The 16,601-nt window shown below is 36.7% G+C and overlaps 1 long non-coding RNA gene across 1 annotated transcript in view; it reads left to right on the top strand.

Annotated features, from left to right (window-relative positions):
* The first annotated feature begins 4,593 nt into the window (after positions 1-4,593).
* The window catches only part of LOC131737931 (uncharacterized), a 41,815-nt gene continuing 29,807 nt past the window's right edge, over positions 4,594-16,601 (top strand). The window contains exon 1 of the long non-coding RNA XR_009329533.1: positions 4,594-4,809. This is a non-coding gene — a long non-coding RNA (uncharacterized LOC131737931). The remainder of the gene's footprint in view (positions 4,810-16,601) is intronic.

Genomic DNA, 16,601 nt, shown 5'->3' on the forward strand with positions numbered 1-16,601 from the left:
TCATAGCACATGCTTCTTGTCATCTTCCTGTATTCCCACTTCTGAGTGGGTTAACAAAGATGGTGGTGACAGCCAAGAGTGAAATCACCAGCAACTGTGCAAGATACCATATTAACATAAATAATATTTTTTGTTGACATTTGAAATAAATCATATCAGAGAATATATAATTCATATCATATTTGTTCTGGCATCAAATTCCTGTGCGCTTCAACATTGTAGATCACCCGCTGCTTCCTTCTGCTACTAGGTTTGTAGAAATGGAGCTTGATACTCTTCTCTCTCAACTTTTATGCTGTAACCAGCATTGGTAATACATTCATTGGCACATGGACAATCATTTTCTACACAATGAACAGCAGTGTCCAATTGCATCACTGTATATTCCAACCACTGCAAGAAACAAAAGCAATGTTACAGTTGTGCATGGTAAGATGGCAACAGTGGGTGTTAGACCTATTATAGTGATAATTTTCCCTTTAACCTTTTTGTGTTTTCCAAGTGTCATGTCTAGAAACTGTTTACCCATTGTAGTCTTGCTGAGATTCTACATCTGGTTACCAGAGGAGCAATGCATCTCTCTTGGTTTATAGCTGGCTGGGACCGAAGTAAACTAAGGTGCAGTGACCTTATAACACCAATCTCTGAGCTGGGACCTTTTGTCCCCAGTCCCCATAATCTTCCCTGGACCACAGTGGCACAGGCAACTTGTTCAATACTATTGAAAACACGATTTCTGTCAAGAATTATGTGAATAGTTCCGTGTTTCATTTCAAACCTTGTAAGAATAAGAATGTTATTGAAGAAATAGCTAAAGTATTTGAGTGTAGCATGTTCACTTACTCTCTCCCTCCCATAGTCTAGGGGCTAGAAATGTGTCAAGACTGAGTGCATTGACAGACCATGTACAAGACCATGGTAATAATAATAATAATAATAATAATAATAATAATAATAATAATAATAATTGAAGCTGTGACAACATTCGGGTGGAGGGGGTTTCTCTTTCTGCCCTCACTCACACTACAACTCCCCCTTCTATCTGATGTCACTAAAACCTACCATACCAATTAAACCCCTTCTTAATCCAATTGGACCAGTACACCCTACCAGTTCATGTCCAGCCTCCACCTATAACTCCCATATAACTACCTTATTATGACTCCAGCCACATTCCCACAAGCTACTCAGGATAGGGATTCAAGCCCATCTATGCCAACCACATTTTTTTCATCCACCCGCACACAAACACATACAATATAACAATAATAATAATAATAATAATAATAATAATAATAATAATAAGAAGAAGAAGAAGAAGAAGAAGAAGAAGAAGAAGAAGAAGAAGAAGAAGAAGAAGAAGAAGAATAGTACGACTACTACGACTATTACGACTACGACTACGACTACTAATACTACTAATAATAATGAAAACAATAATCATACATAAATAAAATACACACAAGGGGTGGGCACCCCGTCACAGCACTCTTACATCAGTATTTTGTGTGCCCACCATTTGCTTCCTTTACAGCTTGCAGTCTTTTTTAGTATTTTGAAACCAGTTTCTGGCATCTTTCTGGATATATGTCTGCCTGTTCTTCAACACGTACAGCTTTCTGCAATCGACTTTGGTTTCCTTTTTGCAACAGCAGCCTTCAAGTCAATCATAACATCTCAATCATTATGCAGTGATTTGTTGTTTTATTATAAAGCTGAATCTCTACTTTAATTTAATAGAACAATTAGAATTGATAGAACTCACTTTCTTTGTGGTTTTTCTCATTTTTTTAACTGCCCAAATACTTTTGTCTGTGACTGTATATAAATAAGTAAATAAATTATATACTAATGTATAAAGTACAGTTAAAATTATAATATAATAAAGAAACACAATATAGTATAGTTTCGTGTTGAATGTAATTAAAATGTATTCAACATGAAACTATACATATTTAAAAGCTGGCTTTGCATGGCTATCAGATCACGTTCATCTTGCAATGTTTTTTTTTTGTGTGTGTGTGATTTTTATCCAAGTATTAAACTGGCACTGAAAAGTACCTATGGCTTTGGCTTCAGCTTTGCTAGATCCTAATTCCTGAGCTTGGATTTGTAAAACAGACACAGTTTCAATGGGTGGTCATTGTAGACATTGCTTCAAGCATATACAATATAAAAAAATATATATATATATATCTGTTTTTGAGTCCAGATGCTCATATTGCTTATGACAGTTGCTGGGCGGTAAAGTTCTGACTTTAAAGAAGTGGCTTTCTGTTTCTGTTTTCAAGTTAAATATAATGAAAGGAAAACACTGCAAAATTCCCACATTATTAAATAAAACATCTAAATGGCCAGAGGCCAATTATAGTCACGCCACGAACAAATGTCTTATGATAATATGTTCTATAACAATCTGCTGCACTCCACCAAGATTGTGCCACATTTTACACATTATTAAAGAATGAAGTGAATTCAGCATAAGCTGACTTGTTTTTATTAGACCAGGGTTACACCTGAGTGGCTTCACCTCTTGTGAAAAGCTTCCACAGCAAAGTGCACATCCTAATTTGTGAGCAATCAAAAATGCTGACATAAAATGGAAAAATTTCAGGGGGAGACTGAACAGGCATTTTTTGTCTTATGAAACAACAATTTTTGGGGGGTTGTGTGTGTGAATGTACTTACAAAAATTTGTAAAACGCGTAGTTGAACACAGTAATAAAGACATGATCAAGAACAATCTTCACAGATAAGTAAATCATTGTAATAAACCATGGCATATGAAGATTTTTTTTTTTTTACAAGACATGAATAATGCATTTTCTTTACAGTGGAACTGCAGCTAAATGTGTGTATGTGTGTGTGTGTGTGTGTGTGTGTGTGTGTGTGTGTGTGTGTGTGCGTGTGTGTGGTTTTCTTTTCAATCAGCATTGCAGGGTACTTCACAAGGACAAAACTGGTCTTGAGGTCTGTTATTGTTCAATGTATTTACATCCATACAAAGCAAAAAGAACACTTTCAGAAACCTCATTTGTGCCACAAGGGGAGTAATGGTCAGAATTTCTCATTCTGTGGAGTGTTCTGGTTGAAGTCCTAATGATCTCATCAATGGACAGAGAAACTCATCTATCACAACTACTACAAGTAATCCTCCTTCCCTTGCCAGCCACCCCCTCACTTGCAAGTTAGGAAATTACAAGAGCCCTAATTTTCCTAGGTTATTTGAGAGTTGGACATCAATGCTTCTGTTCATAGTTGAAGAGGTTACCACTTAATTAGATTTCTTGTCTGTGGACCCCATTAACAGAATAATACAAGGGTTTGCCACCTAAGGTAGTCATTGCCTTTTTGTGTGTTGGCCTGTTTTAAATTCCAGCCTATACTGAACTGAATTGTACACTGTGCAGGCTTGTGTAGTTCATATATACATTTCCTTCTGTTGTAGTGGTAGCACAACATACCTGATTAAGTTTAAATTTGTAAAAACTACATGCATTGTAGTCATTTAGATTAAAATCTGCAACATCCGTCTGGTTTAATTTCACTTTTGTCTTAAAGCACTATAGCTTTAGTTTTGTCTATGTAGTAGGGTCAATTATATTGCTTTTTTGTTTCACAATGCAAAGAATAACAGCCATGTTAGTAACTTGCCCTTTAAAGCCTGTATTCGGGTTATTTGGAATGAATTTTGGTGCAAAGCAAATTGTTTTGGATATATAACAAATGCCAGTAAATGAACCAAACTGTGAAACATCTGTAAACCTGCATGTGCTTCATGTTTAGTTTATCCCCTTGAGTAAGTAACTGGAACTATTGTAAAATGATACCAAATACATAATCCTATCCACTTAGTTATACAGCATATTTCTAATGTTTTGTTAAGCAGGTTACATTTTTAAATAAAAACAGTAGCTAAGTAACCTGATAGCAAGCAGGCGCTAATAGCCATGGTATTATTAGAATGACAAGAAATAGAGATACATGAAATTACATATACTTCAGTCTTGACTCACTTTTTAGGATAAAGCTTTTTAGGATACTTGCATTTATACTGCATTTATACTGCTCTTAAACACATACTCCAAACATAGAGCCCCAAAATCAAGTGCCTGGTTATGGTGCCTAAACTATCTAAGTTGTTTAGCAGCTGGCATTATGAGGGGTGTACCACCAGCCACTAATGATGTGAAATCTAGGTTTGACTGAAGCACACAATATGTAATATACAGATAGAATATATAGTGACTGCATGAGAGAGGAATCAGAAGAACTCAGCTGGTAATATTTGCAAATTTCTAACAATGTCTCACTGAAAAGACAGAGCACGAGGAGGTTAAGTGACTTGCTCAAGGTCACACAGCGAGTCAATGAGTGAGCTGAGATTTGAACCGGGGACCTCTTGGTTACAAGCCCTTTTCTTTAACCACCGGACCACAGCCTCCTATTAATCTCTTTCTTTCTTTCTTTCTTTTCTGCAACACTGTTGATCATCCTGGATAGATTCAATCTGTGAGAAAGTGGACTCCTAAGCATGGTAAAGTGCAACCCTCGCCCTCCCTTCCCCAGGATTTACATTGAATATGAAAGGGATGAAGAAATAACTAGTTTGTCAGACAGTAAAGGTCTTTATTAAATGCTGCACAGTGAATAAGATGTTGTGTTAAAACTGTAAAGGATCTGTCTGAGCACTGTTACCTTTAAACAGAAGGAAGAATTCCCTGGGCTAGACTGAAGAGGATTTCTCCCCTTGGCCCCCTCACTTTAAGCACTGCTGCTTCTATTGATATTTAGATCATACCATTGCAGGTAGGAAATGCATTTTAGATATTGATTTTAAATTGCACATTAGACCGATTTCAGTTGCCATATCTTAGAAAGAAGCCAGGACTGGGAATTTGTATGGATTTTCTGGCTCATTTCTGTGATGAGGGAGAAATGCAATAAATGCTAAATTACTTACACAGGCTGTTAGTTTTCAGAAAATTAGTCACTAGTGAACCTTTGCCCTTTGTCTCACTTTGAAGTAAAAGTACCTGATGGGAATAAAAATAAATCCAAGCTAATGGCACAGCCATATTGTTCTGCTATCATATATATATATATATATATATATATATATATATATATATATATATATATATATATATATATTCTTGTTTTGTTGTTATGGGGACACAGAGTACTTGTATCTGAACGGGTTTTTTTGTTTGTTTTTTTTCCCCAGAACTCAAGTACATTAAAAAAGAAAACTGATACACAAGGATAGCATTTATTAATTACTAGTAACATCTACTCAAACATATGCCTGCTGTTGTTTCAGATATGTAAATGATAAAACTCATCTACATATTCATGCAGTTTGCAGTTATTAATATATAAATGTAAATAAGCACATAATTTAGTACTGAAATGGCATGTATGGATTGATCTATTGAATAATTCCTTTTTATACAGGCTGGTCCCTGAGATACACCGCTTATTAGCACTATCCACTGAGCAAATATGCCTAGATAGAAACATAGACGAAACAGTATACTGAATTCATTTCATTACATTGGAATATGTTTTAAATGTACCCCAACATACTAGAACCTATGATATTCAGTAAAGTGACATGAGCCAAAAGTGTGTCTACTTAAGATAATTACTTATACAGTAGAGCATTTACAGATAATCTAATCGTATCTAAAACTGATATGTCACCTGATAATATATGGTATATTGTGTTGTCTAACTTTTTGCAATCTCTTCTAATGACTCAGCATTTTGCATACTCTCGTTGTATTGGTGTGCATAGATAAAGATTTACTGGTGAGGCTGTAAATTCCTCTGTTTAGTTTACCGCTAATAACTGTTAAATATTCAAAAACCATCAACTAACATTGCGCAGCTGAAATGTCTGTATCATTTATTTGTATCAAATTGCAGTTGGTGTGTGCTGATTTATTTTTTCTACCTTTCTGTAAGAGTGTATTATGCACTGCTTAGTACCAAATGCAAAGTACAGCATAATACCCAGTTGTAAGGTAGTGCTTGTTTTAATTGTTTAATATACCTTTATATTTTGTTCTACAGATTGTTCACCCCAATCTTTTAAAATTTGAATGCCCTTGATGTGGCTGCAGTAGCTGGTGCAAAAAAAAAAAAAAAAAAAAAAAAGGAAATTGCATCTTGCATTTTAATGTGAATGCGATTAAATTAATGTATGGTTTGCATTCATAATTTTGTATTGGTTTTGTATTAGTTTTGCCATTTTGGAAGTATTTAAAACACAATAAAATAAACAAATAAATTGACACATAAATAAATTAATCAATAAATGGGAATTTTGAACTTATGTTTAACACATCTGATACAGACAAAGAACAATGCAATGTATATTATACTGTAATACTGTGCATATAGCACAATGCCTTAGTCTGGCATCCCATTGACAATGTTACCACAATAACTTGAGTTGTCAATGAGACGATGGTCAGAGATTTAAAAGAAAAATACATTAGTCAAATCAAATATACATATATTGTAGATTAACAAATAGGAAATGACGTTGCAAACCACTTGTTCTCCAATGTGACACAGCCCTCCTTGCTTATTTTTTTCCTCCTCTTAATGTTTGTTTGTTTTGTTTTCAAGGTCGAGGACAGGACATACTCATAACCCTCTTAAATAACATTAAACTTTAGGTCAGAAGGTGACACTTAACCAACTCAGGAAACATTCAGCTTGACCTCAAACAGGCAATTATTAACAAAATTGTGTTTCTCATGTATCTTAAATAAGCAGTTATTGCTTATTGTTGTCATTGTAAATTCATCTTTTAAAATCTTTGCATCTATCTTTTGATAGTATTTTTGAAGTTTTTGCCCACAAGCAAAATTCATCCCTAATTAATTGTAGTAAAAGGGAAAAGTCTATAGCTAATTCAATAATGGATAAACATATCTGTAATTGATAAAATATGTACACAATTATATGGAGAGAACTAACATAATGTCTTTGTCATGTGTGGGAAAGGGATTATTCACAATGTTGTTTGTGCTTTTGTATTTGTTTAATTATAATGTATTGGCTTCCAAAAGCAATAAAAGAGACAAATTATGCTGGCACTATCCAGACTTTGTGGAAGCTCTGTTTCATGGCAACTACAATTAAACTGTCTTTGAACTCTTTAAAAATAAATCTTGTTTTAAATTGATGTTAATGAATGACAGTGTGACATCCTATCCCCACAGTATTTGGTTTGAACGTTTGTCTGTACTGTTGGAAGTTTTATAGAGTAATTATGACAATGTTAAAATCAGTTATTTTAGGTAAGTGAGAATAGCTGTGTTAGTATAAAGGGGCTTTTAATGATCTTGGCTAATGCTTTATTGTTTAATTAAAACTGCCTTGTACTGTATGTCGTGTAGATTTTACAGAAATGTATACAGCTCTCCCTTTACATGAAATAAATTAATCATATTTCATAGGCCACTGCCATGGATTTTTTGCCTTGCAAATCACTTGCAAATATTATCTCTCTAAATGAATATGTAATAATGTAATCTAGCTTCACATCATAATAAGGCAGGGCACATAAAAACACTGCATATAACATATAAAATACACTTGTTTTAATCAAATAACTGTGTGAATTGCTAAAGTTCCAAGAATCTGCCACCATCGCATGTAAATTAAATCTCCCTTTTTTTAATAAACCTCCTTTCAATACAGATGTTCTGAAGTCCTGGCAAATGACAAAATCAATAGTTAACTGAACACCTCGCAAATGCAAGCTTACTAAAAGGTTACCTATCTCTCAAAGCCATCTATATGCTTCTTTATTTTCTTTCTAATATAAGTTTGGATGTATAGGGGGTCTCTCCTTTACAGGTCAGGAAGAGAAGCTGGAAAATTCTTAATAAAGTGTTGGTAGAAGCTACAGGTGGTAAATAAAAGAAGCTCTTGTGACCTGTAATCTCCCATCCTCATAAAGTAATGAAAAGGATGTTTTTGTTCAGCTGGGTTAGACCCAAAACAGAGATTTGATTTTGATTTGAAGATGTAAAACTGTAAACCGTTTGCTACCATAAATAGAATTTCCTGATTTACGCAACATGACACAAATTAAACCTGTAACCGAAAAATTGGCTACAGTTAAAATTCTTTAAATGTAGTGCACCCAACAAATAAATAAGATTAAACAGACCAAACAATAAGGAAGTGTGTTATTTTAGGTACATTGAAAGGAAGAACACATATATTTACTTAATACCCCTTGAGAAATGGCACACCAAAGGCTGTTTCTGACTGGAAAATTAAAACTGGCTTCTAAAAATGCCATAAGTTTTTGTTTATAGGAATAAAGTGACCTTTAAAACCATCCAACAGCTGTAGAAGTGAGCTGCTTGAGTTATTACAGTCTCCAAGCTGGAACACTGTATTACTTGTATTGTAACACTTGAAATGTATTTGCTTACGATTGTAAGTCGCCCTGGATAAGGGCGTCTGCTAAGAAATAAATAATAATAATAATAATAATAATAATAATAACACTGAATAAGCATGCTCGAGAGCTTTAACGAAAGCAGTCACTTGTTGTGTGCGCATTATTTGATACATTTCTCTTTCTAATTCCTTTGTCTCTATGGCTGCTCTTCCCTGTAGATTACGTAGATGTTTTCCACTGCAACGTCAATTCATATTTCTTTCATTACCAAAATTATCAAATGAAAGAAAAAAGAGAAAAGCAGGTGTATAGAAATACACTGTGGAAGAGTTTTTGGAAAGCTGAAGGAACATTTCTCTTCATGATTAGCTTTTTTAAATGATCGAGCCTGTCGATAAAGGCTCTACAGTGTGCTTGTTACCTTTTCTCTGTTGTACACTTACATTAGTGGTATTTTCTTTTTTAACCCCAACGCACCAGACTGCTTTAATATTAGTGCCTCACCACCGATCTCTTCCAGGATGTCAAACGGCAATAATAAGCCGTGGAGCAATCAAATCGGTCTTTTTGAGCCTAGTCATCGAATCAGGCTAGGCACTAGGAACAATGATATGTGTATCACTACATGACTACAATTTTGATGATACACTTCAAAAACACAGGAAACGCGTCTACCACCGCATATTTTGAAGTTTAATAGGACAAGATTGAGAGGAGGCTTACTTGTGGACACATTTATTGCATCACCCCATCATTTGTACTGCTTTATCACCATGTAGTTTGTTTTTCTATATACTTTTTGTTGTTGTTATTGTTGATTTGCTATTCATGGTTTTATTAAATCCTAATGTCTGTATGGTTTTCTCTTCAAAATTATTTAAAGTCAGGAAATTACAGTACATTGTTATATGCCAAAAATGTAATGTATTTATACTATACTGCTGTCCAATAAATGTGAAATGAACTTTCAATACAGCAAATCAGAATGAAAAAGCCAGCACTTGAACGGCTTGATTTTAGGTTTAATTCACAGTTGGTATTGAGACGTTGCAGGGTGCATCTACTGTCTATTAGTGCCCGCTAGAGCTGGAAGCTGATTGGCTGATGGTACTGAATCATTTTATAATATGCAATAATAATAATAATAATAATAATAATAATAATAATAATAATAATAATAATAATAATAATAATAATAATTCAAATATGTGTGGTCAAGTGTCATATCATGTGGTCAGAGATTGGTTAATTCTCATTCATAACTTAAAACACTCAATAATACACTCACTAAGGTATTCTAATGCAAAAAAAGTGATCCAATAAGAAACTGCATACAGTAAATCTTCTGCCTTCTAATGTAGAAAGCACAATAAGTGACCAGCAGTGAGTTATTTTTATAGCTGGAATGAAATACATTTCAAGATTTTTAACCTTGAGTCAATCATTTTTCACTATGTCTTTTCATTTTGCATTTAAATTAATGTGAAGGTAAGGCCCTTGAACTTTATTGCAAAACCCATCAAGGAGTTTGTTTTATCTATCCTCAATATTATTGCCATTTGTCTTGACAATCCTGTTAATTACATAGTTATTACAACTGAGAGTTGAAGGACTGCTGCTTTGTTTGTGGGATAAAGCAGGTTATTAGAGGAACACATGATTGCCTCGTTCTTTGTGCTACGTGATGTCGTTTCAAATTAAGAAACTGCAAAAGCACAGAAAACATATTTCAAGGGGTGTGAGTCTTTTTAATGCGATGAATTTACCTGTAAGCAACTAGATGTGAGCGGGTACTATAAGGAAATTGGTTTGTGCTAAAAATAAGAACAAGCATGTGGCAAAATTTTGAAATTAAAATAAAAAAGGACATTCTAAAATAAGATAAACCCATTGTAGATTCATTCAAATTTTGTGTGGTAAGGGCTGTATTGTCAGAACAATATGCCTTAGTTATTATTTCAACGTGTATTACTTTACCTGAGTATAGTGGTTTGTCTCAATACCATTTTTTATCAATGTGCCCACTAAAAAAAAAAAAATAGGTAATGTAGGCTTTTCTCCTCATACATCCTAATTCAGTTAATTGTCTCTAGGGAACACATTCCGTTGTTCAGTCTGCACCTCCATCATCCTCAAGACACATTTTCCTTCTAACAGCAGAGGCAACACTGTTGCTAATAGACTTCAGTGCCTGAAATAAATAAATCTTTAGAATCCTCACGCAGCTCTAGGGGTGTGACATTTGACAGTCTTTTATAGTGCAGAACGAAACATGTTTGTGAGTTGAAATTCAATTGTGGCGTATTGATTTCTGGCATCAGTCATTATTCCCTGCTGATTGACAGCTGAAAATTGGTTACGTTAAGTATTTCATATGTTATATTGGCTGACATTTGCTTGCCTGCTCCTGTGTCAATATTGTTGTAGAGATCTCCAGCTTTATGAGATAGCAATATACACTGACTGTGGCTTTTGTGTGATGTTCCAGTGTTTTTCCTGACATAATTTAAGATATATTAAAAACCAGCAGCATCTTTCCTCTCGAGAAGCTTAATGCCAATATTATTGTCTTCCAGAGGGAGATCATGTATGCTCATAATCGGGTGGTAATTCCACCCGCACGCTCATGTTTAGGCATTAGGTGCTATAACTGTAAAATTGAGCTTGCTTGATTGATTCATGTCAAGCCTCGTCTCTGCTCCAGCAGGAGAAGTCATCTAAATGACCCTTTTAAAACTAAAAGTAGAAATTGGTGTTTCTTTCCTTCTCCCGGAACTGTCGGTTTGACTGAAGAATCTGTAATACATTAGTACTGACATTTGTTAGGCCAGAATTAAACAAGATACAGTGATCATTCTCCTGAATATAATTATGTTTGATTTCCCGCTGAGTTCCTTTAAGTGACAGAATGTCTTTCACCGGCCTTACAAAAAAGGCAGAGAGACAAAGAGAGAGCATAATTACCAGAAATAAATATTACATTAACCCTCCGAAGACAAAGGTGTCACTGGAACATCTCTAACATGTTGTAATTAGTTTACCTTGATTCAAATTCAATACAATGCTCGAAATTCTTGTGTCAGCTGATTCTATTGACTATAATCATTATTTCTCGTATTCATAAGATTAGATGCGTGTCCATGTTTTCAGTATAGGTGTAGTAATAAGAAACATTAACTATAACTTTAAAAATATATATATACTGTATATATAATCAAGCTTTGTGTTCTGGGAAGTAATCATATTTTTTAAGAAGCGAATTCTCTGGCAGTAGCTTGACTTTGCCTGCCCTCTTTTAGGAGCCTGATATAAAACATGCATATGCTGCTAGGTTTTGACGACTTTAGAAATTCAAGTTAAACCCAAACTGTAATTTGTAAGCAAACAAATAAACAAACACACACACACAAAAAAAAAAACCCATAATACTGTAGGAGTTACACGCCAATCCTTCCAGACAAGAGTTTTAGTTCTGCTCAGCTTGAAAGTAAATTTGCCCCCAGCTATTAGTCTGTTAAGTCTTTTTTTTTACATCCAAGCTGTGTGCGCCACCTGCTAGATGAGAAGTCTAGAAAGGTCTGGGCATATTAAATATAGGTGGCCTTTTGTATGTGGCAGACAAAGCAACACACCTTGGGATCACATTACATTCAACGTGAAGCTGATGTTATTTCTGATGAGGAGATACTGTATTGTGTATCCCTTGGGCAAAAAGAAGGCAGCTCCTATTAAAGATTTATGCAAGTATGAGTTATTTGGCTTTAAACTGGTCTTTAATGAGGAAGCAGTTTTCTCAATGCTGTGCAAAGTGGAGTAGTTGGTATCCCTAGTAATCCTTGGATTAGCACAGATCTTCTAAATGGCTGTGAATTAGTAGGAGTATATGAATGCTGTCTGACTGCTTTTCCCCTCTGTTTTAAAAGCTATTTTGCTACTGGAAAAGCAGAGAGATTAGTTTACGGTTATACACGCGTTCAAAAGGTCTACAGTCAGCACTGACATATCCAACCCTATAAAATGTTGACTTCAGTGACGGTTAAACCCGTGTGACGTATATTTGATTATTTAATTTTGCCCCGTTCCAACCCTTGTGTCCGTTTTTCAGGGAACACAAAAAATATACAATGTCAAAAATACATAGCTGAAAGGACTGTGTTTTAAAATAAGTAGGCTTCCATTTAGATGTAATGTAGTTGGTTTTGTTGGTACAACAGAAGTATTATAATTCAGAACGATGATTCTGAAAATATCACTTGTTAAAAGACGACTGTGGATATCTGGACTGTAATACAGTACATACTTTTAAATCCGGTACATATTGTAGCAGTATGTAAAATTCCCCATTAATGACCCAACAGCAAAATGAAATCAAAATGTTACCCATGCACAGAACTGCGTAAAACGTAAAAGGCAGTGCAACTTAGCAAAAGATTAAAAAACAACAACACCAGTTTCCAGAATTAAAACACTATCCCAAGTCAGTATTCAAAATTGCAGAATATACTGCTCGATAAGGCACTAATGTCACAGTTCACTTCCAAATGAAAATGCCCCAAAGCAACTGAAGATCACAATTTTTAAAAAAAAATGCATCACAGTATCTAAAACTGTTTAATGATTAACTTTTACATTACCATAGCTTGTCTCGTTCGCTTTGTTTTTGCTGCATTTTCGTCATGTGAAATTGGAGGAAGCGCTGTGTGAATAGTTGAATGAATTGCGCATGTATTAATTTATTTACATTGGATTAAGCCCCCTTTCAGTTTCAGGAAACTCTTGTTGCTACAGGAGATGTGTACATTTATAGTTGCAAAAGTGTATTTTGATCAACTTTAGAGCTTAAACACAGTAATACCCTGGATTGTTTTTAAATGATCCCCATCTTTATCCTTTTCATAATGCTAGAATAGAAGCAGGTTATGCATGGGAAAAGAGAACTCTAGAGTTGCACAAGAGGTGGATTCACAGCTACTTAGTTAATGGAATAAAACAAAGAAGTCACAATGCTGTCTGTTAGACAAGCAATGTTTTGTTTTTTTCTTTGCAACATTGACATATAAAAGTTAAACTATGTAAATCCCTTACTGCTCTTAGTAAACCCAGCAAGTTAAACCCAGATACGCTTAACTTCCACAGGCAGCTTTATTTCTTCAGAAGAAAAAAATATATATATATTGGAAAGGATACTAATAAAAATAACTGTTGCTACTATATTGGATTTCTTTTTTTTTTTTTTGGTGGGGGGGGGGGGGGGATGGGTTTCTGGCAACATCATGATGGTGATGTTGCTCAGCAACTGTTATCTCAGCTCTGGGTCAGAGCATTGTGTAGCCTACTATCTCTTATGAACCTGGGAGGATTGATACTGTGAACTTTCAAATGCTTTCAGGAGCTGAGTGAGTTATTACAAGATTTTTTTAATTACTAATGCTGAAAAGTATCTCTAGTTGAAATAATTTAGAAGGTATAAAAGACAGAAATGACTCCTATCCGTTTAAAAAAAAATAAGGGTGATACTTTTAAGTGGTATAAGCTTTTTGGTTTTATATTAGGAATTTATGCAAGGTTCAAACTAATTGGATAGTGCATTCAGCTTTTCAAGTTAACCAGAAATAGTATTTTGTATAATGGATTGTAAGCTTGAAATCAGTTTTTTTTTTTTTTTTTTTTACATAAAAAATGTATTAACCTGTGGAACTCACTTGAGGAAAACAATGAACCGCAGTATTTGTGCTCCTGTAAGTGAAATCAAACAGACACACTCTTGTGGTCAGCTTTGAGATAATACTTTTAAATAACCTCTTGGCTTCAGATTCTATAGATACAGTGTAATTCAGTAGGTTAACAATGCCCAGTGCTATTTGTGTTTGTTTTTTATGTTACCGGAGCTAGCTTTGCACATTATTACAGTATGCAACAACACATTATTGTTTGTCACATGTTTACCCACTAATTCAATTCATTCAGTAATACTAACTGGCAATATTCTGGTCCTGGGCTTTTTATATTTTAGCAGATATTTATATAGGAAATCCAACAAATAATTTTGGGATATGCCTGCCACAGGTCAGGTATTCACTGAGCATTTTATATCAAAGCTGTCGATAGGCCCCTCCATGGAGTGACGTCCTCAGTCCCGCCTCACCGAGGTAATAAATAGTCACTACACAGAGAACTCATTCTCTTTTGCATCAAACCCACAAATGAGAATAATGCAGCCTCGCAAGGTTTGGTGGTTGTCTTCTCTTTCAGGTAACTGGGGTTACAATTCCCTTCCAATTCGAAGATTACCACCAATCAATACTTTTGGGAAAGTATACAAAAGCCGTTGCAAGGGACTATAAGCGGACAACATATGAGGGACATCTCGCTACCATGCTGGTGATATGAGCGTGCAACCTCAAGGACCCTTGTGCCTAATAAAGGCATAGAGGGATCTACCACATTGAGTCGGTAGAACCTGGTGAATGTATGCGGAGTAGCCCAGCTAGCCGCAGTACAAATATCAGTCAATGAGGCACCTCTAAAGAGGGCGCATGACGTAGCCACTTCTCTAGTTGAATGTGCAGCCACTCTCCCAGGTGGGGGCAGGCCGGCAGCAGTATATGCAGTCAACCTAATGCCCAGGGTCATTTCATCATGACAGATGAAGAGCTGGTCAGACTGACGCAGCGCTCTCATCCTGTCCACATACCTTCTCAATGCCTGTACCGGGCAGAGGAAATTCAATCCGAAGCAAAAATAGGGGGATGGAAAGCCTCTATTTCCACCGATTGGTTCAAGTGGAAAGCCGTAACCAGCTTAGGGAGGAAAGCGTGGTTCAACGATACCCTGTTTCCATCATCCCTAATACGCATACAGGCACTGTGGACTGACAGAGCCTGTAGCTCACTAACCCGTTTAGTGGAGGTGATGGCTAACAAAAAGGCTGTCTTCATAGAGAGATATTTCAACTCTATGGAATGTATAGGCTCAAATGGGGCCTTAGTGAGAGCCTCCAATACCACATCCAGACACCACTCTAGGAGGGCATCCCTTCCAGTAGGACGTAGCTGCCGAGCACCTTTTAGAAAGGTCGCCAGAATATGAGCGCCCGGGGAAACTGAGTCAATGGGGACATTGGCATGCAGATATAGCTGCCAGGTACACTTTCAGCGTAGAGGGGGACCTGCCCTCCTCTAACAGATCTTGGAGAAACTGTAGGATAGTTGCTATAGGGCAGTAAATTGGGCCATGAACTCTGGTCATGCACCAATTATCTCCACTTATAGACATACAGTGTCCTCGTGGAGGATGCCCTAGCATTCTGCAGTGTACTGACTACCGCATCTGAGAGCCCTAAGGTAGACAGACCCTAAGTCCCATTCAGACAGTCCCATACCCTAGACCTGAGACACCTCAACGGGTTATTGAGGGAGAGGAGGTTCCAGATGGTCACACATCGCCACATCCTCCAGTCAGTCTGGCCGGGCGACTGGTTGACCACTATGGACTTAAAGGACCCATACTTTCACATCCCTATTCATCCAGCGTTTCCCCATCCTTTTGGACAGCCCTGTGTATTGACTGCCGCGGAAGCCTGCAGGCGATGCCTCAGGTCGCCGCAAGGCGCAGTGGGGATTGGAATTGTCCGGGTAACCGTGGTTAGGGCCGGATGCCAACGCTTCAACCTGTCCCCTACCAGAGCACAGGAAGTGAGCATCACAGCCACCTAACAGGGCCGATTTGTCCGCGTCCGGAACCCTGGCCTGAGACAGCCAAAGCTGTGTACGCACCACTACAAGCCCCCCCAGGCTTCTACCTAAGGCTTGCCTTTGGAAGCCTGTAATCTGAAGAAGCGTACCTTACACTAGGCGCAGCTCTGAGGCTATTGGATCAGGGAGGGGTGCCGACCACAGGATGCCATCCAGATAGGTCGTTAGGAGACCTGCCGTGTTGGCCAAGCACGTTACCTGCACTTCAGCTGCGTAAGCCTTCTTAAGATGGGCATCTGTGATCCTCCATTGGCCATTAGGGCAGACAGGATCCCTGGCCAGACCTCCTACTAGAAGAGCTTGCACCAGGGCCTCTATGGTGGAGTCCACCGGTAGAAACTGTGCTAGCCCTAGCGCCCCTGCACCTACCAAGGAGGCCAGCAGGGCTGCGTGATTGGAAATGCATGGCGATG

This window comes from Acipenser ruthenus, chromosome 1, assembly GCF_902713425.1.
Source record: "Acipenser ruthenus chromosome 1, fAciRut3.2 maternal haplotype, whole genome shotgun sequence".
Lineage (NCBI taxonomy): Eukaryota > Metazoa > Chordata > Actinopteri > Acipenseriformes > Acipenseridae > Acipenser > Acipenser ruthenus.